Below are 26,675 nucleotides of genomic sequence, written 5' to 3'. Positions count from 1 at the left end.
GCAAAATATAATTTTAAATTATATCTCTGGCGATCATATCGTTCTGTAATAATCAGCGGTAGTTTAGTAACACACAGAGATATGAATAAAAGAGTAATTAAATTTTCATTTCATTGGCGCCACATGGACGGCGATATCAGCGCGGAAATTCAGTGATAAATACAATCTTCGAGGTCTACAATTACATTTCAACACTCCGTGCTAAAGGAGAACAGATTGCGCTACGAGTTGCAATGCACGCATGTAATTTTCAGACATTTTCTTCGCAAAATCCTTGTTCTTATCGTCAGCGAGTGACCCACGGAAGTGACTTTTGACCCTGTCTGTGACTTCGCCATTGCTAAATCGTAAATTCGTAATTTTGCTTGTCCTTGAATTTTTTACAATGTAAATGTGTATTTCTTAGTTTAAAGCAATAAAGATTTATCGCTTCGTCGATTTGACGTTCGTTATCTGGTATTTGTAAAAAGAAATGAAGATACTACCTTCAATATCTTTGTCAATGACGGCAGAGTGAATAAGACGATGTTAAAACGAACTCACGGAAACATGTGTGGAGCAAAAAACAAAAATAATTTATCGTAGGCTATTATAAGTACAATAAATAATATGTCATGTCTATAATTGCTATAATAGTTTCTACTATTTAATAACGATTTACCGGCATCAGCGGTAGTAGCAACAGCGACGTCCTCGAAAGTGAGTTTTCATTCAATGCGGAGGCATGTGGGGTGTAGTCGGATCGTGATCTATCGTCAAGGTTAATGTTCTACTGCGCGATAATATCCATACATAGTCGCAAAGGTTAATTTCGACTAAAAGGCTAAATGCGTTAATGATTTCAATCGGACTTTAATGCCACGACGAGAGCCTCGGGTCATGACAAGTAGACGACATATTATTTATCGCACACGCAAGAATCGCGCAAGTACCTACTTGGGAAAAATTTGTTTTCCTGCGAATCACCCTGGTATATCTTTTACTTCTTATCCTCGTACATTCTTTTTATTTCGTCTATAATTCAAAAAGCAACGAAATTGAATATCGACAAAGATAAATGGAACATAAATTATTTCGGCACCGCGTGACGCGTGTCGTTTATCTCGCACTGGACGTCCAGACGAATATATTTCGGTATGAACTGAATAAGACCGCAATTATGCAACGACAGGCTGATGCAAATAAGCGTTGTCTCCGGAGAAAAATGATGCATGTAAAAACTGAAATGTCAACTAGATAGAATGGTTAATAGCAAATGGCTAATAGCAAAATATAGTAAGTTTTCGTTAATGCCGCGTTATATAATGACAAATAAACAAAATGTCTTTCTTGCGATGTTAATATAACTAGTTTACCATTATATCATTATTTCATATCAATTACTTACTGTCATGTGTGTACAATCTTGATAAGAAACGTAAATTAATAAAATGGAACAGCGCAGCATGTACTATTTATATTGTATAAAATGTTCTAAACATTTGCGTTACCTTTAACATTGAAAGAGGTGAACTTGCGATAAACGATGGCCTTTCACGACTTCCTTGCTAAAGAAAGATCAAGAATCCAATTTCATCACAGAATCTATCAACACTGTTAAATTCGTTACATTAAATTCTATTCAAGTTTAAATGATTTTTTTAATCATTTCAATAAGTCGTCACTACTCTTATTCAATATGTTGTTAATTTAATTTAAAAAATGAAATTAAACAAATTAGGTGAACAAATTTACTAAATTTTATTTAAATTTAGTTTAAGTTTCATTTAAGTGCATACGTTAATAATGAATGTAATTTATTTATATTTTGAAACAGGGGTGCACACGTTAATTATAGACGTGGTTTATTTTGAAACTGGAGTGCATACGTTAATTATGGACGTGGTTTACTTTAAAACGAAAATGAATTTATTTATTATATTAATATTTTGACACACATATGGAAGTTAAACATAATAAAATTTAATTTAACGAATTGGATTACTATTACTCTTTTCATATCTAACAAATTAATTTAAATAGATCATTTTTTTATAGTAAAATTAGTATACACTTTTTATACTTAAAATGAAACAAGCATTATATCTGACATTTAGTAGAAATAAGAAGGAAAGTTTTAATGCAACCTAATGCAACAACAAAAAACAAATCTAAAGTCTGTATCAGATTAGAGATTAATATTGAGATTGGATTGGAATTTGATCAATAAAGAAGAAAGAAAATTAATATCAAGGTTAGTGAACTTTGCTTTGAGTGATCAAATTCCAATTTAATTTTAATTGTTATCTCTCTACGTTATTAAATTCATAATGTCAAATTAAATTATATTACGTTCAATTTGAGAAGATTTTTAATTTAATCTTTTAGGTCATCACTGCTCCAATATGTAGTTAATTTAACTACAAGTATGTAGTTAAATAATTTAACTCAAGATGTTAAATTTGACTCAATTTAGTTTATTATTTATTAAATACATACATCAATATGGATATTGTTTTCTTTGAAACTAATCACAAAAATGAATTAATTTACATTTTGATATACAAGTTGAAAAAAACATGAAGTTAAAAATAACAAAATATTATTTAAAGATTAAATCACACGATGTTCGATTTCTTGAATGGTAAGCATGCACGCATGCATGCATGCATGCATGCATACATGTATGCTGCTATGTTTGCTTTGATGCATATAGTCTGACGTTTAACAAATAACTATGAAATTAGTAATTATTTCTTTTGATTGGTGCATGCAAGGAAATAAGCCATGAAGTAATCCATAATAAATATAAAAATTATGTATATGCAGCATGCAGCGATCAATATATAAACGAATTCTAGCATTAGAGCAAACATGCTATTATTCAAGAAATCGAGTATCGTGTGATTCCATTTTTAAATAACATTTTGTTATTTTTAACTTCATGTATGTCAAAATGTAAATTAATCCATTTCTGTGATCAGTTTCAAAGAAAATAATATCCATATTGATGTATGTATTTAATAAATAATAAAAGGGCTTAAGTTACCATTGCTCATTTGACATCTAACAATCTGATACGGGCTTAATCTTCAATTGGTGTGATAGATCCATTAGACTTACATCGAGTTTAGTAGAAACTTTATTAACTATTTTAAATAAGAATCAAAGCGAGCGAGATTGACTCTGATTATTATAGTTCTTATTATTAATTTGGATTAAAAGGAGATATAAATGAAGGTCCAAAAATTAAAAAGATATAATAAAAATGTTCTCAAAATTAATGAATCCCATTTTGTTAGCCTTTGAAAGATGAGATTCCAATGAACCCACGATGTTAGAAATGTATCATTTTTTCACGATATTCTAGTCAAGAATTAATGAAAGACTTGTTCAATCACACTTCGTGCGTCCGTAAAATGATTCTACGTGAATCCACGATAACATGTGTTGTTGCGCGACAGCGCACATGGTACGCATCTCGCGCGAGGAAACTGCGTTTACGCGGAACATACAGCACGGCAACTGCATCCACATTGTTCGTGCACCACGTAAAACGAGATCTCACGCACCAGCGAGTGTATATGTATAGATACCTGGCGCGATTCTTTCAGACAGTCCGGAATTCCGTTCTTTTGTCTAATTCTGGCAACAGAGCTGCGGGGAAAGAGATAAAAGAGAGACAGACAGACAGAGAGAGAGAGAGAGAGAGAGGGGGGAGAGAGAGAGGGGGAGAGAGAGAGAGAGAGAGGAATGGTGGAGCATCACGGTGGAGCGCGCGTGTAGGCGATCACGCGATTTCGCGATCATGTCTCATCGCGGCGACTCCAATACGCAATTGTCAGTGCCGCGCCGACTGCCGCGCCGAGTGAACGTAAGGAGAGTGTTGTTCCTGCGCATACTGCCTGTCACCGAATATATCGCTCGCAAAATCGGAATCGCTGAGAACAGCAGCCGTAGCCAGCAGAGACTTTCTTCTCTCAGCAGAGACACGCAGTGTTCCCTGACGCGAGTGACGGAAAGTCAAGGTGCTCCGATAAAACGAGAGAACGTCTGATGAAATAAATAAAAAAGAGAAAGTTTCAAGTGCTGACCAAAAATTGACAGTTCACGCACGCGGACGAATGTGCGATCTCCTATGCTCGTTAGTGAGAAATTATGAGCGTATCGAACTTGTACGCGATTAGATAGAGTGGCATAAAGGCGGCGAGTTCGTCGCGTCAAATTCAATGGATGAAAGTTTGCGGGCGAGCACCGAACGACCTCGTAATCCATGCGAAAACGTGGCCTTGCCTGCGGATCTCCGATGCCGCTGCCACCGTGTCTACAAGTTTCCTTGATACTCGCGATAGCGAGCACGGCGACGAGATCAGGAATATAAACAAAGCAGACACGTAATCAGCGTGTGTAATCGGCGCATAGTGGGATGCAGAGATTTTAATTCCCGCGTGAGAGAACGTCGTCGATCTACGCCGCGGCTTTTGCTTAGAGAGGTGCAAGGGCGCCTCTCGAGATCGATTCCCGTTTGTGGAAGTAAGTTTACCAGCACAGCTTTCATATTTCGTCTCGTATGAGACGCGACGCTTCCCGCAGCATACGCTGCAACCCGAGAAAATCCTATTTACGCTATTACGCTTTTCGCATCCAAGTTGATATTACAATATTCAAGAAACTGGGCTATCGTTTAATATTTCCTTACATGTTACATGTAACCGCATGCGCACAAAAGAATTTTCAATTGCTTTTTACGCAGCACTAACGGTAATTAGAATTTATCATCATAATGAATGGTTAATTGTTGAACGTTTTGGAAATTTTCAGTTGCGAAAGTTGTATCTCTTTATCTAAATTCCGGTAAATTATTATCTATCTGTTAAGCTGATAATTTTTAAAGACGTTGTTATTACCTTTTCTGTTAATATATTATTAAATAAATTTTTGTCGTCTTAAACTTTGCGAAATTTTATGGGGAAAACACTACTGTTCGTAAATGAAGATCATTCTGTTGCATTTAAAAATCGCTACGTACAATGAAAGGAAAGATTGAGTTCGTGCTATATTTACGTCGGCGCGACTCTTGTATCACCAATCCTAATCGAGACGACGTGCCAAGAAATGTGGGTAAAGCATTTGGCGCACTTTGTGGAATTGTTGGGGCACTGTCTCTCGTCATAAATAAGAGTGCGTGACTCGTTTAAGACTCGTATAGAAGTCATGATGATCATCTGCGAATACATAAGAAATTTTAAGTCTCGTTTTCGATGAAAATTTATCATCACGGAACTATTACATAAATCACAATTCTAGACATCGCAAAACAAAACAATTTAAATAGGCTTAAAAATAATCTGAAAAAACCCCTTTTCTTGGCAAAGCCGAGAGGAATAATACACACAGAAAAATACGCAAATAATAATTACTCTATGTAAATAATAATTACTTATTTCAAAAGTTCACATATCCGCGAATCTATCATAAGTTCATTACAAGCATTAAATTTATTCAAAATATATTCCTCTAGTGTAAGTTTAATACTTCAATCAAATTTATTAAATTAAAAGAAATTCGATTTGCTAATTATGAAAAGAACCTTTTTTCAATTAATTTTATAATATTCTTTCTAAAAGGAAAATAAATTCTTGTTTTGAATACATAATGAGTTTTTCTGAAATTTTATAATAAGTATGTTTTAAGATTATTATCAAGAAAATATATTCTTTGTTAAAGATAACCTCGTTACTTAAAAGAGAAAGAAAATAAATTGAATAATCATTTTTCTTATAGACAGAATTTTTTCTTACAATTTACCTTGAAAATATGATAGTCGTAGGACAACATCGTAGAAGCAAACATTCGAAGAATTTTACTGTAAATCTCTCATTTGTGAATAAAACTACAATAAAGTATAAACCGAGTTTGATCAATTTTACTGAAGTGCACGATAAAAATCTTTAAAATATTACATGTAGTTGTACCACAACTACCATATTTTCAGGGTAAATTTTCAAAGAAAATTCTCTCCGTGATAGCAGTAAATTGATTTTTTTCTATAAACTCAAGATGTGAATAATGTATACTCAGATAATATAAACTAACATTGATTAAAAATATCCGATATAATTTGAGCGAATAATAATTAATACGAAAATTGGATCGAAAAATTCAATTTAGATTTCACACGTAAATCCGCGCGGCGGAAGTCAGTGAACTTTTTGCAGAGTATACGCGACGCGCGATAGACGTGACGTTTCCGTTAGACGCGCTCGACCGCGCAATAGCATCTCTGAGTTATTACACGGTGTTAGCAGAGACTAACGAGAATTTATGAACGTGACAATGAGTTGTCTAGTCTTGTCGACAATACGAGCCGAGTGTTTCTCATTGACTTTAGCCGTCTTTTCTTGCTCAAATTGTTCTCTTGATCGCTTTATCCGTTTCCTAATTTGATGATGTTACTCTTGAGAGAAACATAATTTCTCCGCTTGCTATATATTTCTCTCTTTGCTGTTACAATTAGATTTTTGAATAATCCGTTACTTAACTTTCTTCTACTTCAATAGCGTGTAATTGAATAGATTCAAGTTAAAAAGAAACTGAAAGGTATTTTTCATTTTTAATTATCTTAATAGAAGCGTCTGATTATTTCTTGCAGATTTAGTCCTCTGCATTCTTTCTACAAATAAACAAATCAAACGTCAATCAGACAATGTCAATCATTGTTTGGTTTGATTCGCGCTTATTGCTCGATTCATGTTTATCACCGCGCAGACTTGACTTGCCGTGACGTGCATAGTTCCGTAACGGACGCAAAGTGCATCGAAAACGCTTGCCGAAGACGGATTGAGTCAACTTGTGCTAATATTGTCGTTCGATAAATTCGGCGCGAACAAACAGCGAGGCGACGCGCTCGATTATCATCGTGGCGAAACTTACGTGCGCATACAATGAGATATTTTAATTCTCATCCAAGGTTATTTTGAATTATATGCCATATGCGGCTATACGTTGAAGCAATTATTATGGAAACCGTTTGAATGAAAGGTGCGAATTCGCGTTCGCGTGTTTTAATTCGGACAGTTGCATTCGATGAATTATCATTTTCGTCGGCAGGATGGCAAATAAGTAATTTTATGGGTTGTATGACACGTATGCGTGTGTATGTGTGTGTGTATATATATGTATGTATGTGCGTCAAAGCGGATCGTATTATATGCCGTTTATCATCGTCCGTCGCATTTATTATCCACTATGCGATGGCACGCGCGCTATAAAAGCCTGACGATTAGCAATGTGCCAGAGCGATGTGTTATCCATCCTACGCGCGGCTACTTCCACAGTGGACCGAAATATTCATCCTTTTCTCTTGCGTACTGAAATTTTACGCACGTAATAATCTCGTGCACATTAACGCGATAAAGAAATGGTTTTGCTGAAGTATCTAAAAATTTAGCTATATATAGATTTGAAAATAATTTTGTTAGATCAAAACAAACATGTAGGATGTTCAAATTAATTGCTGGTATGTCAAAACTTTTCGCAGCATTTCTCAACATTCTTGAGACTCCTATGTAATTATTTTGACATCAACAAAATTGATTACATTTGTTATCTGAGCTTCTTAAGCTGAATTTTTAGATATTTCAATAAAATTATTCTCTCCGTGTTTATTATTAAATTTATAATGTCAAATTCTATTTTGAGTTATTTTTAATCATTTCTATAGATCATCATTACTCATTCATCGTTAATTTCATTAAAACAATTTAGGAGTTAAATGATTTGACTCAAGAAATGTATTAAATTTGACTCAAATTTTGTTTATTATTTACTAAGTGAATACGGTATTATGGACGTTTTTTAAGACTAATCACGAAGTAGATTGATTTATATTTTGACATATATGAAAATTAAAAATAACAATATTATTTAACTAAAGGGATTAGATTACCATCGTTCATTTGATGTTTAACAGTGTACGTATTTCATTTGTACAAAAGTTTCGATAAGCGCACACAGAAAGGACGGTTTTGCTAAAGTATTTAAAAATTTAGCAAGATACAGATCTGAAAATACATAATTTTGTTGAATTGTCAAAATAATTATATACTTTTAAACAGGAATGATATTGCAAAAAGTTTTGACATATTCCAACAGTCAGTCTTGATTATCTTGCACAATTATTTTAATGGTCCAACAAAATTATTGTCCTTCTGCGTCATAGCGCCTTTTTCCACAACTGTTTCTCTCTTTCAATATTCTCTTGATTTTTATATTGCGATTTCTTCCAATGTGAATTAAAATTTATAACTCCATAAATAATTTCATACGTTTTGAGTACGTAGTTTATCGTAGAGTTTTACTCGTGGCGCTTAAACGTGAGAGTCGGTTTTCGAAGTTATAATTTAATAATTGCGTTCGCATGGTTACGTAGCAAAGAATCGCAAAAACACGAAATAATCTACGCATGCGAAGGAGATCAGGAATGCGGACCTGCTGCTTTACCGAAAACAGTGACATTTGTTTTTTTCTTCGTTTTTACGGTGACATCGCTATCTTTCCGAGATCTGCTCTCCGTTCACTCCGATCGTTTGACTTTGCCCGTGATAACTATTGTTACGATTCCAATCGATCGGAACTAGCGAACGGACGCGATTCACTTGGGAAAAAACGTAGTAATTTTACGCCTTTGCTAGAATTAATCGATTCATTTTTCTCGAGGTCATTTCGCATATTGCGCCATGTGCAAATTTAGAGATAATATACTATTATTAACTCGTAAGTTATAACTTACCGAAGCGATATATATAGCGTGCTTTGCGTAAAGAATTTGCGCAAGTGACATATTTGTAATTCACAATGTAGGCGAAGGGAGACTATTTTAATTTTAAATTTACATAGAAATATTATTAGACATATCGAGATCCAGCCTCGTCCGTATTTGGTGCTTCTCTATTTAATCGTTGTGTTATTTTGCGCCTTCAACTTGTGTTATAATTTTATTCAACTTGATATGTAATTAAATCAGTGATTTACGCACGAATAAAATCTGAATTTACGTCAGCCAGTTTTGCGTTCTTTCTTCCGCGATGTTGCATCGCCTTCGAATTACGGCCAATGTTGGTTTTGCGCAGTTTCGCACTTCCAATTGCGTCGTTAATACTTTCCATTTATCTTGTATATCTCAGTTTGCTCCGATTGCTACATATCACGTTGCTTCACTTCTTTCTCTCTCTCTCTCTCTCTCTCACTCTCTCTCTCTCTCTCTCTCTCTCTCTCTCTCTCTCAACCCAATCGCAATTCGGAGCTCCGACACGTATATATGTATGTGCAAGGAGCCTCGACAGTTTTCGATTCACGACGTTACTTTAATGTAGTCAGCGCTACCTTTCATTCCTCAGACGGAGGCATTAATTATGCGGGAGGAAAGAGTCCGCCGTGTATGCACAACGAATGCACGCGTGTGCGATTTGCAGGCAAATGGCGACCCCGTTGACATCATGAGGCGTGTATTTTCTGCGCGTTCTCGACTTTCTTTGTGATCCACACGGATATGATCAAGACGTGTATTCGCTTAAGACATCAAATACAATACAGAAAAAAAAACAACGCAGTCTCACCGATTCATATGCATATATTTTTTAAACTCAACTATAGTTTTCGTTTTCTTTTTCATTTCCCTATTGATTAAATTTTCGTACAAAAATGATTTAAATTTCTTACGATAAAGTATGTAGACAGACAGAGAATAGGAGGAAGATAGAGGAGCCAAATATTGCCACTCGAAGGTATCTATGTTTCTAAACCCGATCGTCATTCGTGACTCCTCTTAAGACGCTGGAGAGAGAGATCACGATTGTCGTGTTTCGATTCGACAAGTAATTTTCGCGCACTTTCTCTTGAAAGAAAAACGAACGAATCCATTCATGAGAGAGAAGAAAGATAATAATTTTCTACGAGCGTACAAGAGTACCGCGACGTAAGACGCACGATGACAAGTTGTTTTTCTCGGGCTACGTAATGGCACGATGCACGGCGTGTTACAGCACGAAGATAAAATCGGATCTGGGTTGCGCCGCAAGTCGCGAGTGCGTGAGTCAGTCGCCAGTCGCGTCGTCCGCTGGAACAAACAGAATTATTAGGCTGATGTACGAATAACGGCTGCTTTGGCATTGACCGATGCATATTTTTCTACTAGATAAACGTTTCTACGAAACCCATTACGTAAGAGGTTCGACAAAGCCTACGAGAGAAAATGTGTGATAGTATATACATATATATATATATATATATATATATATATATATATATATATATATATATATATATATTTCACTCCCTCAGGAAGAAACTTTCTTTTACGAAAACAATGACGTAATTGAGGACATCTTAGCTAATTAAATTCGTTGGGTAAAAACAATTTGGAAACAACAGAGAGATATATTCCATTACTTTTTTTTATACGTACGTTAGTATATTGTATTTACAAATATTTCTCTCTACACGTTTCTTCTTCTAAAAAACACGACACTAAGATTTATACATATATGTAAAGAATTTTTTTCATTTAAAAATAAGGATCGATAAATATGACTGATGAAATTCCAAACATTCAAAAATCCTTGAATAGAATTATACAATATATATGTATATAAAGGAGTTTGCAAATATGATAGACATTTATTTCGATGAACATACTGCAGTATATAATCATTTGCACTTGCAACTTACCGCCCGCTGCGAAAAATTTACGAGCATTCGTTCGATCTTTGTATCGAGTTACTTTCATTAGCGTAGCGACAGTTTAGATCTTAATTGTCGGATATCATGTGTTATTAGATGTCGATTATCGAAGTAGATCGCAAGTGTTAAAAAAATTATCCGTTCTACATAGATACGTAATTACTTAATTACTCTTATATAAAGATAAGTTTTTATTTATTTGACAAAAATTATTGACGATAATACGAACTGTCAAAATAGTTGGTTAATTATTTCGTAAATCGCATAATCAATTTCCTCCTCCCATCAAAATTATTTATTCAGAAACTTTGGAGTTTAATCTCACAGCAAACATAAATATTTTCGATCTCAATAATTATGCGCATTTATGAGTTGTGGAATGACTGTATTGGTTATCACGCATGACGCGACGCTTTTTTGACGTGTATCGACGTAAACAAGTATAATTTTTTTTCATGAGCGCTGCGACGACACACGCACGTACTGATAATTATGCGATATATGTATATATACTCCGGGGATTCATGAGTTTCCAATAAAGATGTGATCACGTTTGTTAAAAAAACATTTCTACTATGATGTTCTGTAGTTTACGATCCACGTAAAACTGAATTTCGTCGAATTGTGTGATTAATAAATACACATAAGTACAATATATTAGTGATTCCAAATTATAATACAAAATATTCGCCGATAAATAAAATATGATTTTAATTCTGTTCTAAAATTTTCTGTACAATACCCGGTTATATACATAAATTATGTTTTAATTAACATGTATAAATTATTTACTCACTTAACATGACATATACATCTATATTATGCATTATTAGTTTTTTAAAGGAGTCTTAAGGTTGTTGAGTCGAACGGAAAAAGATTTTGGAAATTTCCATATTGAGCTATCCATCCCTTTTTTCAAATATTATAAAAAATATATCTTCGAGAATCAGATATCATTGTGAATCAGATGAGACATTATGAATAGTCATGTGATGACGCGTGGCGCGATGCCGACGATGACGCGGTGTCACTACTTGAGAGAATCGCAAGAAGCTAGAGAAAGCTGCAGCCGAGTCAGAGGCGCTCGGAAGTGATCTGTATCGTGAGTGCCCGTTTATAGGCGCCGACGAGGTAACGCACGTGTCGCAAAATTAAATTAAGCGCGGCCAATGACGTTGGCATCCACGTCCCTCGACATTTCTATAGAGAATTAGCCTCTCAAGTGCGGATTTCTATTTGTTTTTCAACCACGACAGAATATTTTTGTGTACAATTTTTTTTAGAATGCAGACAAAATAAGTTAGCTCTCTCATGAATTAAAAAATATTAGTTTCGACTACAAGTAATGATTACAAATATAGTATATACGTACTGTGCATATGTGCAAATTTACATGAAATTATTTAAGCATTAAAGATCCAGTTTCGACTGTTATGCGCCTTTATTTCTTATTGGTTGTGTTTTTATATGTACAGTCCAATAAGATTCTTATTGTTAATATTAATTAATATTAGTTAATATTAACTAATACAACTAATATTAATTTTGCTTTAAAATTCAAAATGATTTATTCAAGTTTAACTACAATAAATCTCAGGGGTTATCAAATGTCTGTTATCATTATGGATATAAGGAGGTACGATATAAAGAATTTAAAACAAATTCGCATCGGTATGCAGCAAAATACGGACAAATAGATTAAATGGTTAAAAGCATTTACAGGTCGGAACTGGGGCATCTTAGGTGTCGATAACCTTGAGAAAAGTGTCTGTTCATGAAAGATATCAGCAAATTCTGAAAATATCATCCAGCATTTAGTTTATCCAATATGTGTGTTTTGTGCCGATATACAGTGATATATGCCGATTTAAAAAATATACATATTTACTTGCTTTCGAAACACATATTCAAAGTACATATACTTCAGTTATCTCTTTACTGTTTCTTTTTCATTTATTTGCACGATACCGACACGATAAGAAATACCGATGGTTTATGAGGAAAATATTATTGATATATGTGCTATTTAGCTTCGAATAAACGAAAGCGACGATAAAATTTAAGCTTAATAGACCAAGTAATTTGTATAAGATTACAATAGCTCTTACAAAATTATGCTAATGACGTTAGTAAAATTTATAACTTAAATATAGTTTATATCAAATTTAATTTAATATATACTATAAAAATACTAAACAGAAAATTCGGTAAAAATATATATGTGAAAAATATAACATCGATCGCAAAAAAACAGCTATGTACGTATATTATTTTACGCCAAAAAACTAATCGATATTATGTCAATCTCGTCGAGATTATCCCTCTTTTATATGCGAGAGAAAGATTTTTTTGAATATATCTCAATTAAGTTTTTTTTCCTGTTCTTCGAGATTAACAAACGAAATATCCGCGCGTTTCTTTCAATGCCATGCGCTCGCAAGTTGCGAGAACACCGCAGAAGTCGTCATGCACGAAAGTAACGGTTCACCAGTGTGACTACTGCTTGAAACAATCCGTTCACATCAGTCATGCAAAACAGCGAACCGCGGTTACAATACCATTATGAGCGAGCGCGGTTGCAAAGCTGTCGCGTTTATGGCCATACGTTTCGTTTTCAAGTGGGTAGTTTGCAGTACTCAACGAGTATATAAGTATAAATATATTCCACAAGCTGTCGAGTTGAAAGCAAATATTGTCACATATACAAACAATATGTAATTTAATACTGTAATGAAATTTACGTATCTCGAAGATTCTAAATAATCAATACAAGATTTTATCTCGTAATATTCGAACGTAACAAATCTAGTGGAGGAGACGCCTATTTCGTATTATTCGATTGTTTTAATTGAATACATTTTTGCTTGTAGGAAGTTTTTCTCTCTTCAATATGAATATTTATTATCTCAGTTATTTTTCCACTTGTTGTTTATTCAGCTAACAATAAAACGAATACGTAACATGCGAAAATATATCAATCTTTACGTTATTCATGCAAGGAAGGCATTTAAAAGTGCCGTGTAACTTTTCTCTTTCGCATCCTCCTAGAATATCTGCAAAACTGATTACTTGGCAAACCAAAAAAAGCGATGTGCATCATGTTCATGTGATCAACGATCAGCTGACTATCACGTCGCATGGAAGCAACGAAAGTGCAAGTTGCATCCCCGATGGTGCAACGTGAGTCAGTGCGACCGGTTTTACGGCTCCTTTGCGGCGTCAAATTCCGTATACAGTGTCGTATTACGTCGTTTTTGTATCGTTCTAACCACGTGCCGGTCAACGATAATGCTTTCTTGCATGTCGCGCGTTATTTTCTGATTGATCTCTTCATTGGTACAGCACGATAGTTTGATGCAATTTTATGAATACTACTTTCGCGAAATACGCTCGTTCAAGGATCCTCGCGATTGATAGGACTCCTCAAAATGCATAATATCGCAAAAAAAAAAAAACGTGAATTTCTAAAATCTATTTAGAAACAACCGTGGTGTTTAATTTAATTTATTAATTAAATTTGTTTAATTATTTATTCTTAATTATTTTTTCTTCAATTATTTAATTTTTTTGAGAAATTACAATGAAAATATTTACAAATGATAACATTTTTAGATCAAAACAACGCTTATCAATACTACGCTCACTCGAGGATCCTCGCGATTGGCAAGACTCCTCGAAATACATGATATCGCGGAAAAAAAACATGAATTTTTGAAAAACTATTTAAAAGCAACCATGGTTTTCAATTTAATTGTTTTTCATTTAATTATTTGTTTTATTGTTAATTAATTTTTGAGAATAAATTGCAATGGGAATATTTACGAAAATGATAACATTTTTAAATAAAAAATCAAGCGAAAGCGGAATAGAAAATGATAAAAGAACTGTAATATCTTTTTGATAAGTTCTTTTTAGATATTTCTGCGCGACAGACGTTGGGTACGCCGCAAGCCGAGAGAAGCTGATGTTGTTCATGCATACATACGATTTTTTTCGGATTACGACCGTGTGCTTCGTTGACCTCGATTTCGTTGGCACGCACATGGCGCGCTATCACATCGGCTGCCAAGCGTAGTGATATCTCTGTGTACCCGGTAGGCAGCGTTATATACACTCGATAGAACCTCTTTTCTGTTCGGTGATAAATTGTACATTGTCCAATTACGCAAAATATATTCGCGGTAATTGTGATCGCTGTCAAATTTAGCCGGTCGATTACGACGTTGGAAAATGACGGAAATATCTGACAAATGTCTTTCTTCTATTTGCACGCTCGTTTGGCTTGTAGAGGCTCGCGTATGTAAGTGGACGCCTAGGACATTTACAAGAATTATGTTCAACAAACAACTACATTACAAACATTGTATATCTCATATAAGTAGTTTTCTTTTGTAAATGAATAATAAATAATCAATCATCCTCTATTTCTAGCATCGTTAAACTATTGCGTGTTTCAAAATTCAGTTTAAAAATTAAGAATGGGGCTTTCAACAAGTTTATCTGTGCACTTTTGACTCTATGAGTCCGTCCGATTCCACCTAAGATTCTATCTGCTGCGCCCTGACCAAGGGTAATCGTCAGGTTTCATTAACGTGTCGATAAATTGTTAGTTGAACTTATCTTCTAATCTAATTTTAGTATCAAAAGGAGATTCGATAAACCAAGATTAGATAAAATATATCGTCTGTAAGATAATACTGAAGTTTATATTTTCGTAAACATCAGACACTTCTGGTTCCACTTACTTTTCATGGTCACGAATTCCTCGGGAATCGTAAACCTCGATTCAGCTGTATGTATTATATATAAGGTATACCACTATCTTTTACGAAACGATATACTAGAACTGATTTGTTTTGCTGTTCGCGTTCAGGATAGCGTAAGCCTTTCTCGAGTGAGTAATTTCGTCGTGTGAAAGGGTTAACCGACATCGAGAGGAAACCGGCCCTACGTCGTGATCTCTCGCGTTCCGGGTGAGCTACGCGCATGCCGCGTCGATGAGTGGCTATGCAACGTGCCGCAAGCGGATAAGTATGCAAGTAAGCAGGTCGATGCACTCCACCCACACCTGGCCCGCGCGAAATAGCCGGTCTGTCCTTGACACGACGTTGAACCGGCCGCTTCTCTATCTCGGAGTAGGGCTCTCGCTCGGCAAACGAGATCGTTTCTCTGACTTTATTCTCTTAGGCTACAACCGTTTGAAAAAATTTTACAATTGAACGATAAGTTGACCTATGGCATAGGACTGTATTTTACGATTTGATTGGCTGTATACAAGCGGATGGAAAATTAGCTAAGTTGAAATTGCTAGTCTGTGACTTTTTCAAATTTTGCAATTGGTTATTTGTCACTATTGATTTTAGTTCGCCGACAGTATACTGTTGCTTTTTGTATCTATTCCGACTGTTTGGCAGTTCGCTATTGACCTGTCGCACTGCAACTGTGCCAAATCGCGCAATGATACACCGATGTGTTGATCGGTACGCTGTCATGAGTATATGGTGCATCCAGGTCTGGTTTAAAACTAGGCAACCTTTTATTCTAGAATTATGGCACATATGGACTATGTGATGGATAAAAGTTCTTACTATTTTAAATTGTTATTTAAATGATTTCGATATAAAAGATCTCTATAGAAATCTAAATAATTTATAAATATAAAATATGTCCTAATTTGACTACTAGAATATTGTTCTGAAAAAGAATCTCGGAGTGCGATATACATATTATATGGAAAGAAAAGCTTTTGCTAAAGCATCTAAAAATTTAACGAGATACAGGTATGGTAATCAATTTATTAGATCGTCAAAACAATGTAGAATGCTCAAACCGGTTGCTGAAATGTCAAAATATTTTCCAGCATTATGCTTGAACGTTCTACATAATTGTGTTGAACGCTCGTAGCCCAACAAGATTTCTTTCAGATATATCACGTAAACAAAAAATCGCCAAAAAAATTATCTCTTCTGTGAAATCGTCTCTTCTTTGATAAAAAAAAAAAAGCATAAATTTAGACCCACTATTTTAAAAACAGTGACAGATACGGCAAAAATATTAGGACTTTTAATTCATATCGGGAATATCTATGAAAAAGATTCTAAGCGTCGAAGTCGTATATCTATCACCATTACTAAAAAAACGATCCCAACGTCTAGTGCGTGACTTTTTTGTCAGAATATATATCTTTTTAAAAGAGCAAAGATTTTTTAATAAAAAAAGCAACACGTAGCATGTTTACTGAAGCACGCGCGACCAAAGAATCCTTGAAAATGAAAGAGGAAACGAAACTGCGAAAGATACGTTTGATAAGTTTGAACAATTTCACGAATTAAAGGGTGTCGAGATGCGTTGTACCGGCGCTGAGTGCACGCTATAAGTTGCACAGCGGACAGCTGCATCCCTGTTCTCTGGCATCCGTGAGATCGCATCAAACGGCGCACGTGCCCTCACATACAACCCACGCGCATAAGACTGATGAAGGAATGGGCGCGAAACTTGTTTACGCGACGATGCAACGTCGCGCATTCCGTGGCGTAAGTTGCAGTTATTCAGGGAGCCTTGACTCGCGTTGTCGCCGCGTAGGTCGCATCTCGCATGTGCAGGCGTGAAACCTCGCCAGCAGCGGGGAGGAAGAGGTGGTGCGGATAGCGAACCGTAGATGGATCGGGATTAATTGTAGATTATCACGAACGCACAATGCGGGATACAAGTGCGAGGAGTATTATTCGTATTTCTCGTGCTATCGATCTTTGTGCCAGATCGCTCTGTAGCCTTTGCAACATGTCTGTCGCGATCAATCTTCGACGTAGATGGAGCAAGAAAAAAAAAAAAGATTACCGGTAATGAATGCTTGACCATAAAGGCATACGTGTCTTTTGGTTCAAGAAATATAAAGTGAGCTTTATCAACCACCATTTATTTTCTCGGGGTAATTAATTTTTTATTTCGACGTAACCGAATACGTAGGAATAGGAAAAATGTTTTTCGAACTTAATGCAAATTCGCATTCTTTATTGTCTCGCATATTGAATCTGTAATTATTGGAATTCATGAGAGACGCCTTCTTCCTTTGGCGTTTCTTCTTCCTATTCATGGGGCCGATGGCCATAATAAGGAAGGAAACCAATTAACTGTGGGCTGAGTAACAACATGAATCATAAACCAATGGAGACCCCTCCCTCCCCCCCATGAATGCATGTCGAAAAGTAATCTTCGAGTAAGACTTTAATCTTTGAGCGGAAGTCGGAGTTGTGCCCTTTCGTATTAATTTTTTTTAATGCCAAGTTTGTTTCGTTAACTGAAAATATTCGGTGTATCTCTAATAATAACGAAAAACTTTCTTGGATCTTACTACGTCTAGTTTCTTTCCTTTCCATCATCAATCTTCAGGTGAAAATCATTTCGAAGAATCATATACGACGCCATTTCGTAGCAACTCTTCAATTCCAAGCTTATTCTAATTGAAAATATTCGATATATTTTTAATAATAAAAAAATCTCTTGGATATTATTACGTCTAGTTTCTTTCCTCCGTACTATATTTCTTCTATGTTTAACGGATCTATTGTTAGAATTGAGGTATGTGTACTGTTTAATCAAAAGCATATGAATCAATCAATGTTCAACGTTTTTGCTTCGTAAACATAGGCTATTGTGTATCGAGATCTTGCGTTACTTTTCGCAAGGTCGACGAATAGCTACGACCGGAACCTGATCGTTCGCTGGAATTTTGTTCGAAAGCGACGCAGGAACGCGATAGAATCGATGTGCAAACCGTTGAGCTTTATCCGCCGCGTGGGAGGTCCAGATCAATGTAGTTTGCGATGGAACGCGAAAAATAACGTCGCAGCCGGTGGTTTATGGACCGAACTATCTGCTAGGAATAATGGTGCGTGCGCGTCGATCGGGGAGTACGCGAGGTCAAGCGCAATGGTAGTCTTTTGTTCGTCCAGAATACCGTCCGCGGACAAAGAAACTTGCGCGCAAAATATGTACCCTGCAAAAGAAAGGAGGAGGCGGTGCACGAGATGTCAGAATTTCCCACATGCCGTAGATCTGAAAACACGATTTATATAATAGTCTAATTTTCGAGTGCAATCTCCCTTCGTGATTATCTCCGAATATTCATGCGTAGGAGAAAGCGTGGAACCATAAATTCCCATGTAATAATAATCATCATTACGTATCTTAATGAAGATTTCACACGATTCAGAAGCACGCAAACATTAATAAATTTGTTCTTTTAATAGAATTTATTTAATTTTATTCGATAAAATTTAGATGTTTTTAACATAAATAACTATTTATATACCTGGAATTGAAATCTGGAAATTTAACGAATGTGTCTCGTTTTCATTTTAAATTCACATTATAACCGCATTTTATGCGTTTTGAAATAAAATCAATATTAATGACGTATCTAATCACGTTGTTGAATAATATACATCGCAAGATCTATCGCGTGGTTACAGTATGTACATTTTAGTCAACCGGTACGCTTCACGAGCAATCTCGTGGATAGGAGACCTGTGATTTCTCCGCTCACGTCCGGACAAGGTTAACCGGTCGATGAGCTCAGGAGTCAAGCTGGAAGCGATCGCCCGGCATTCACGTAGCGATTTGCTGTCACGCACGAGGGCTTTCTATTCCTTCGCGGCAATGAAATCGCCACGTGTAGAAATCCGGTTTCCATCCTTCCGTCATTTATATCCGAGATTCTTTTTCGCTCTTACTTGGGACCCGTTCGATAGATAAGTGTATCTGTACTGAGCGCGACCAAGCGAAAGGACAAACTTGTAGCTCGGGGGAATCGAACAAGAAAGTTTATCTCTCGATAAAAGAATATTCCGATAAATACACGTTGTATTCAATCTCGAGATAAATACGTAAAATGCGAAGGTATAAATCAGCGGTTTTGCATAGAAAATTCCACACTGACCACTCAAGTTGTCTACTTCATTCGCCACATCAAAGTTGCAACAGCAATGTGTCTGCCTTTGGCATCCGCCAGTACCGCGAGAAAATCGCAATAATGTGTGCTGCTTAGCTTGTAATTAATATTACGCGCTTCGCTGCCTTGAACAAACAGTTCTTGAGAAACTGTTCGCTGTTTGAATTTCCTTCTTGCGATCAGAGGACTTTCCTCGCCACTCGATCGCGGTGCGCTTTCAGCGCACTTTTCGCGAAAACATCTAATGAATTGGCACATTCCTTACGGAATGTTGCCGTAACGGCGCGCAGTAACGGTATCGGAATACTTCTTGACACATTTATTGTCCATTAACGCATTTATGCCATTTGTAATGTCCGCGAGTAATAGATACTCTCTTAACGGAATGTGCACTACGTTGCGAGCGATGAATCTTAATTAATCACCAACGGATTTATATTTATCGACGACGACAGTGATTTCCTTGACGATAAATAGCGACGGAGATTTTTTTCTCGTGAAAATCAATCGCTACACATAAACAAGCGACGAGCTAATCGAATGATTAATTTACGCGGATCAACAACGCCGGTGTACATTGCTAATGTGAGCGTTTTTACGAGAAAGTTTTCTTTGTGCTTAAGATATTATTTTTAACGCTCTCTGAAACGTTAAAAACAGAAATAGAAGAAAAAAAGAGAGAGTTGAATCAAACTACAATTAAAGCGTACGATAATTCCGAAAAAAAATCCTATTGTCTGAAAGTAAACATCAATATGAAGACATGTGTATAAAAAGTGGAATTATCATTGTTATTTATTCATAAGATTCAAATCTCTTGTTGTACGAGGATAAAGAATGTATTCAAGCAAATGGCACTATTTAATGCGTTAATAAAATGCGTGTAAAATAAGAGATGAGAATATATAAATAGCATTAACGTTAAGTGCGGCTCACCAAAATGGTCGATATTGTGCGCACAAAAAATTATATTTATCGTAGATCGCATCGCAGTAGTGACAAACAAGTGTCATCGTGACGTCAATAAGGCTGACAAGTGCGTATGATTCGTCGACGTTTTTATCTATGCCGATTGTGGCGCTTAGGTATGGCTTTTGCAATGAATAACGTCACAGTTCGACGTATTTTAACAATTTCTCATTTTGCGAGAACATGCGATTCGATATCAGTCACCGATATCAGATCCATTCCGGTATACATTGTCAACAATTCTCGCGATATCGCGTGTGAAAAAAAACGACTCGCCCACGATATACATCAATGTCGGTTTATTTTTTTTTTCAAACGGATATTCATGAAGTACATGACTACGTCCTATATTGAAATAGTTTATTGATCGATGAATTGCCGTTGACGAATTAAATTTTTAAACCTTTTCAACTTTTTCGTTCCATAATATCATTTTCAATTTATTACAATACAATGTTCTTTTTAAATTCTTTAGAATAGAATCTCACTCTAAAGAAAAGTGAAAATTGAGTCACTCTTAATACTTAAAAAAGAGTGACTCAATTTTTAATCTTTAAAACTGAGATTTCATTCTTCAAAATGACAATTCACTCTGAAAGTTTTAGAGAGCATATTTCTTTAGTATTTTTTTTAGTAAAAATTATGTTACTTATCGAGATATCATTTTAACAACAGAGTTCGAAATATTGAGTTAGGGAAAAAGTCCCTTTACAAGATTGATAAAAAGATTTTCCGATCAATATCTTCATTACAAATGATCAAAATTTAAATTTAAAAAAAAAGAGCTTTAAAGCTTGAAATCTCTACACTGGAATGATTACTATATTTTTTCAATTTATAAGTTTTATCATTTTTACTTGTAGAAAATTAAGAATTAAAAAAAAATGAAAAATTTGCTTTTCACTTTGTAGATCTGTAGCGTGCCCAAAAAAATTTGAGCATATTTTCGACTATCCAAAAGCTTTCCCTACAAAATCATTTTTTTTTTAATATTCCTACAATTTTTTGTTCCTGAGTTACTCGCGGATTAAGTAAAAAGAAACATTCTGATTTTATCGCTCGCAACTCCATTAAAAATCATAGTATCGCAATTAAAAGTACAAATTCTTAAAGCTGAAACATTGCTCTATCAAGTGATGTAATCGCTAATTTTTTAAAAATAAAATATGGGTTGCTAAAAGTCTTTTTACCTTCCAACTTGTAAAAGAATTTTTTCCCTAACCCAATAGAATCGGAGTACAATGCAAAAAATAGTGCGGAAATAAAATTGCGTCCTATAAATTTTCGATAAAATTTCACTATTCTTTGCATCTTACCTGCATGCTCAAGAAAATACAACCTTGATTCTCTGAATACACGTGCATCAGAGATTCTCCCTAGAAACAATTTACAACGACCTTTGTGCAGTTTTACGATTTGTTTTTGCCACTGTGGCTGAGAGCCAGCGATCTCGCATTTTCTAATACGAGTCTTAGTCACATGCAGCCTCACAGATTGTCCGTCTCTACTGCGTAATTAGAATATCTACAATATAGCAGGAACGACATAGATCGATGTTGCATGCAAATAATTGATTTTTTTTAACTGATAAAATCACAAATATATCTATTTACATAACGCGAGAAAATAAATGTATACAACATCATTTACAGTACTTAATAATAAAAAATAAAATATCGTATTAATAAAACGCTGCTGAAAAGATTGAGATAGCTATTGCGAATAGCGAATAATTAAATTTAGCTAAGACTCGAAGAGAGAGAGAGAGAGAGAGAAACAGAAGAACTCCATATCGATACTTGCTATAACACTCATCTTACGTTATCGAGATCTCTGGCCTCGCCGACATAAATTTTCGTCGGCGCGTATCGGTGATATCGTCGTTTATCGTTAAAAGCGCACGCATTTACGTCGTTGCGGGAAAAACATTCGATAAGAAGGCGAACAGCGCCGATTTGCAATTTCATTTTCATTCGTGCTTCCCCTCTCCGGCGCCGCGAAGTCGCTTCTCCTCGCAATTCGCCTACTTGCGTGCGATTCCGTTCGTGCGCCCGCGATTGCGCTCGCATTCGCGCCCGGTAGTGTTTTTCCATGCACGCAATAGCGCGCATATGTGTGGAGACACTTTATTTCGCGCTCGTGAATGTGTTTACCCTCCAAAAATAGATAGTACAGCTGTCGTTCGATGTTTTGTAGCCGGAACTTTTATTGCCCCGCCTTTCCGATGGGGGAAGACAAAGATATTTCATTACTATGTATGATAAAAAATTTTTCTCGAGCAGTTGTTTGAATAGAGAAAAAAAAAACAGCACATATGATAGCAATCACGCAGATTAATTATGTCAATTATGTGCATACGCATAAAGAATTAAAAATTCAAAGTGATTGTATTATATAGAAATTATGTATCTTAAAATAATAAACGTACGTCAACTGAATTAGCTGTATTTGACATTTGAAACTTTGTTTTGAATCCAAAGTATTAAATTAAATAAAAATAGAGAGATGATGCGCTACGCACGCAATCGTGATTCCATTAAATTGCTACTGACATTTTTTTCGCCATAGCGCAGTGTAGTTTGGCCTCGACAACGTGTTTTCCTTGCTACCGTGTCGTTATTAATCACGTCACTCGTCTGTATTATTTCTCAATGTTTCACACCTTTTCCCGGAGAATTCTGATCTCTCGAAGCTAATCTCTCGGAGATTGAAAAGCAACGCCGACTTTTCGCTGTTTTGTGATGACACTATGCTAAATCTCGGCACTTCCTTGCCACCGTGACATCGTCAATTACATCATTCGACTATATCATTTCGTAACGTGTTTCTCGCGTGTCGGAGGTCTTCCTTCTTCCTGCTGTTTGTTTGAGATAGATACACAACCATTCTATCTCGAGATGTTCTTACGACAATTTCAGATGCAACAGCATCATGCTACTTAGAAATTTGATTACACGAAAATAATCTTGCTGAAATATCTAAAAATTTAACTGGATACGAAAATAATTTTGTTTCGATCATCAAAATAATTACGTAGGAATATCAAGCATAGCGAGTAATGTAAACAGCTTTGACATTCTAACAACCAGTTTGAATATCCTAATTAATTAATGTTGATGATCTGAACAAAGTTATTTTCAAATCTGTCTCTCTAGCTAAATTTTTAGATACTCCAGCAAAATCGTTCTTCTCCTATAAAAATACTATTACTTAATTATTATTACATGAATTAAAATTGTTTGAAGATAGCAAGGAATAAGTAAATTTTACTCTGCATTACAGCATATTTGAGAAAACCGTTGTTTTAATTTTTGAAAGGCAAAGATCAATTTTTAAAATACAGCTTTTTCTTAAGTTTATTATCATTCATACATTATTGCATCTTTTATTCTTTATCTCAAAATATGATATTGTTTTAGCGCCACTGTATTATCTAGTGGCTTTCCATCCTGTAAAGGTTAATAAGATGCTCAAGTGATATTTCATATTGCTTCTGCGAATGATGACGGCAAATATAGCCTTCTTGCGTAAACAAATTTCAAGAGACAATAATAACATAGAAATTGACGTAAGGACAAACACACAGAATATACAAACATCAATGCGAAAGAAACTAAATAATTCAATTATTGCTCGGAAATTAACACTTATTTCAAATGTTTTTCATATCACTTAGCTAGCATTACATTAGCTATAATTACATGTAGCGTAAAGAAAAAGGTTAATTAAAATTTTATAATATTGTAGAATTATTCTGTCACGAATAGCTTGAAAACAGCTGAATAGCTTGAAAATCGACATTCGTAGAAAGGCATTTAGAATGTGATCATTGTTATGATCATTGTTATCGTACCAATTACGTGAAACGTTCCAATTAACGGAAAATTTCTCGCATGCGAGAGAAAGAGGTTTAAAATGCCAGACGGCGAAGTCGCGTCGATTACGAGTCTGGAACGGCTTTATGCACACAAAGTCTCGACGCATAAGCACGACACTGTACATTCGCAGCTCAACTTTTATGCACACGCGAAGTCGCGTGCACAGTCGCGTGCTGGCATCACCATTTCGTGTGGCGCTGTTAAAATATTCGTTCACCTATCAGCATCCGTCATCTAAGATAGCCGACTCCATATTCGTCCATGCAAAATGTTCATTTTGCCACCTGAAGCGGGTTTCGACCCCGCTGAGAGCGCCTATCTCAACCAGCAATCAGCGTTGCGTAGAATTAACGTTACAATGTTATCGTATGACGCAACAAACTAGGCTTGTGATGTACGTGCGCGGGATCAGAGGTTACGGTTTAAACTTGCATACGAATATTGGCAGTATTTGCGACGAATTGTTACATTTGTGTGGCGAATGTGTCTTAACATTCTTTATTTCTTTAAATCTCTTTAAATCCTCTCAGAGAGCAACCGTTAGGGTATATCCGCACAAATTTGCATAGCCGCGCAAACATATAGAAAATTATCCAATCACATTTTACGTGCGACTTTATGAGAGAAATACGATTGTTCTGGAAGAGAAATTACGAATTTTCTGTATGTATATGTTTATGCGACTTGTTTATACAAGTTTGTGTGGATGTACCTTTACACATGCTTGCAATCCAAGTTTGAAATATGATACATACCGTGTTAGAAAGTCGTCCATTTCGAAATCGCGCGAATATAAGCTAAAATAAAATATCGTATTATTTACAATGACTTTCCTAATTTTACATTTTGTATTACTTCGTGAATAACCCGCATCTTCTTCGTTCGCTTGTATTTCATGTGGGCCAAGGATAAGCCGAAACGAGATACTCGTTAAATTTATGTTTTAAAGAAAGTTTATAAGTTCAATTGGCAATGAACGTCATCTCTTTTGTTATGATAATGTAATCGGAGCAAAGCTCAAAGGCATAATCGACGGCGGAAGAACTGCGGAGTATACATTGTCGCAATTGAGCGGTCTTATTACGACAATTACTTTAAGACGTGTATACATTGCAAAGACCTTGAAATTAAAACGATCAATATTATTTTTTTGTTCATTTAATGGAGGAATCTTCAAATACATCGCACGTTAAGGCGTAGGACCGTCTTACAAATTTCACAATTTACATAATTGAAAAATTGATCCAATTGAACGGTTCATGCTTCAACGAGCGGATACTGTTCAAAACATAGATATAAGTCCGCTTACTCTAGTGGAATAAATATAATAAATATATTAAATACTTTAATGTAAACATTTGTCAAAGTCTTTTTTACATTGACAAATTATGTTAATAAGAGATCCCAGCAATACAGGGTATAATATAATACATTTAAGGAAATACATTTACTATATATGACATTCATTCTTCGTCGGAGGAATTTTTGCGTCTCTCATTCATAACCAGAATCAGCACTACGCAAAGATTTCTTTTATGTAAAGAGTCTGAATGACAGTGACGAAAGTCGTAACATAACGTTCATGCAAAGTTCAGCCGATTTACGTCTGATAATATCTTATTCATGCGTGATAACAGGGGGCGTAGGTCGGATCGTAACGCCTCTGCAGTATCTAAATTGCGAGCGTTTCGTCATTTTCTCGGCTCGTCTTGTCTTCTTTGCGTCACTTCGTCGTTTGCCTCAAGATGCTGCTGCGATATTTTGCGACGCTTTCTGCATAATTCAATCGGTGCGACGTATAAGCGGGGTTAAAATATCGTCACAGCATCCGTTCGGGAAGACCAAATCGTCGCGTCGCATGAAATTTACGAACGACGTACAAGGTGATAATAATATTCTACATATTTGATTGTACGCGTGACCATTGCGTAGTTTCCTAATTTTGTGACTTATAAATACTTCGTGCAACGACGAGAGATGGAAACTCGAGAGATACGCCATGCGAAGACGAGAGAGATTATTTTCGCCCTTCGTCGCATAAACGACTGCGCAGATTTATCGGTGGAACTGACGAATGCGTCTCTCTGGAGCCGCTTTGGACAGATGATGCGTCGGGTTGCGTCCGCGTCGCGACGACATTTGTACATTTTATTCGTCGG

General features: G+C 35.6%; 1 protein-coding gene across 1 annotated transcript in view; it reads left to right on the top strand.

The window, feature by feature from the left end:
• The first annotated feature begins 3,751 nt into the window (after positions 1-3,751).
• LOC105151349 (uncharacterized) overlaps positions 3,752-26,675 on the top strand; it is a 36,575-nt gene continuing 13,651 nt past the window's right edge. Inside the window, exon 1 of the mRNA XM_087406199.1 lies at positions 3,752-4,512. The gene's annotated coding sequence lies outside the window, so the exon portion shown is untranslated. The remainder of the gene's footprint in view (positions 4,513-26,675) is intronic.

Source organism: Acromyrmex echinatior, chromosome 5 (genome assembly GCF_024713525.1).
Source record: "Acromyrmex echinatior isolate Ae372 chromosome 5, ASM2471352v2, whole genome shotgun sequence".
In the NCBI taxonomy this organism is placed as follows: Eukaryota; Metazoa; Arthropoda; class Insecta; order Hymenoptera; family Formicidae; genus Acromyrmex; species Acromyrmex echinatior.
The sequence above is the reverse complement of the archived record's forward strand: the minus strand, read 5'-3'. Positions and strand labels throughout refer to the sequence as shown.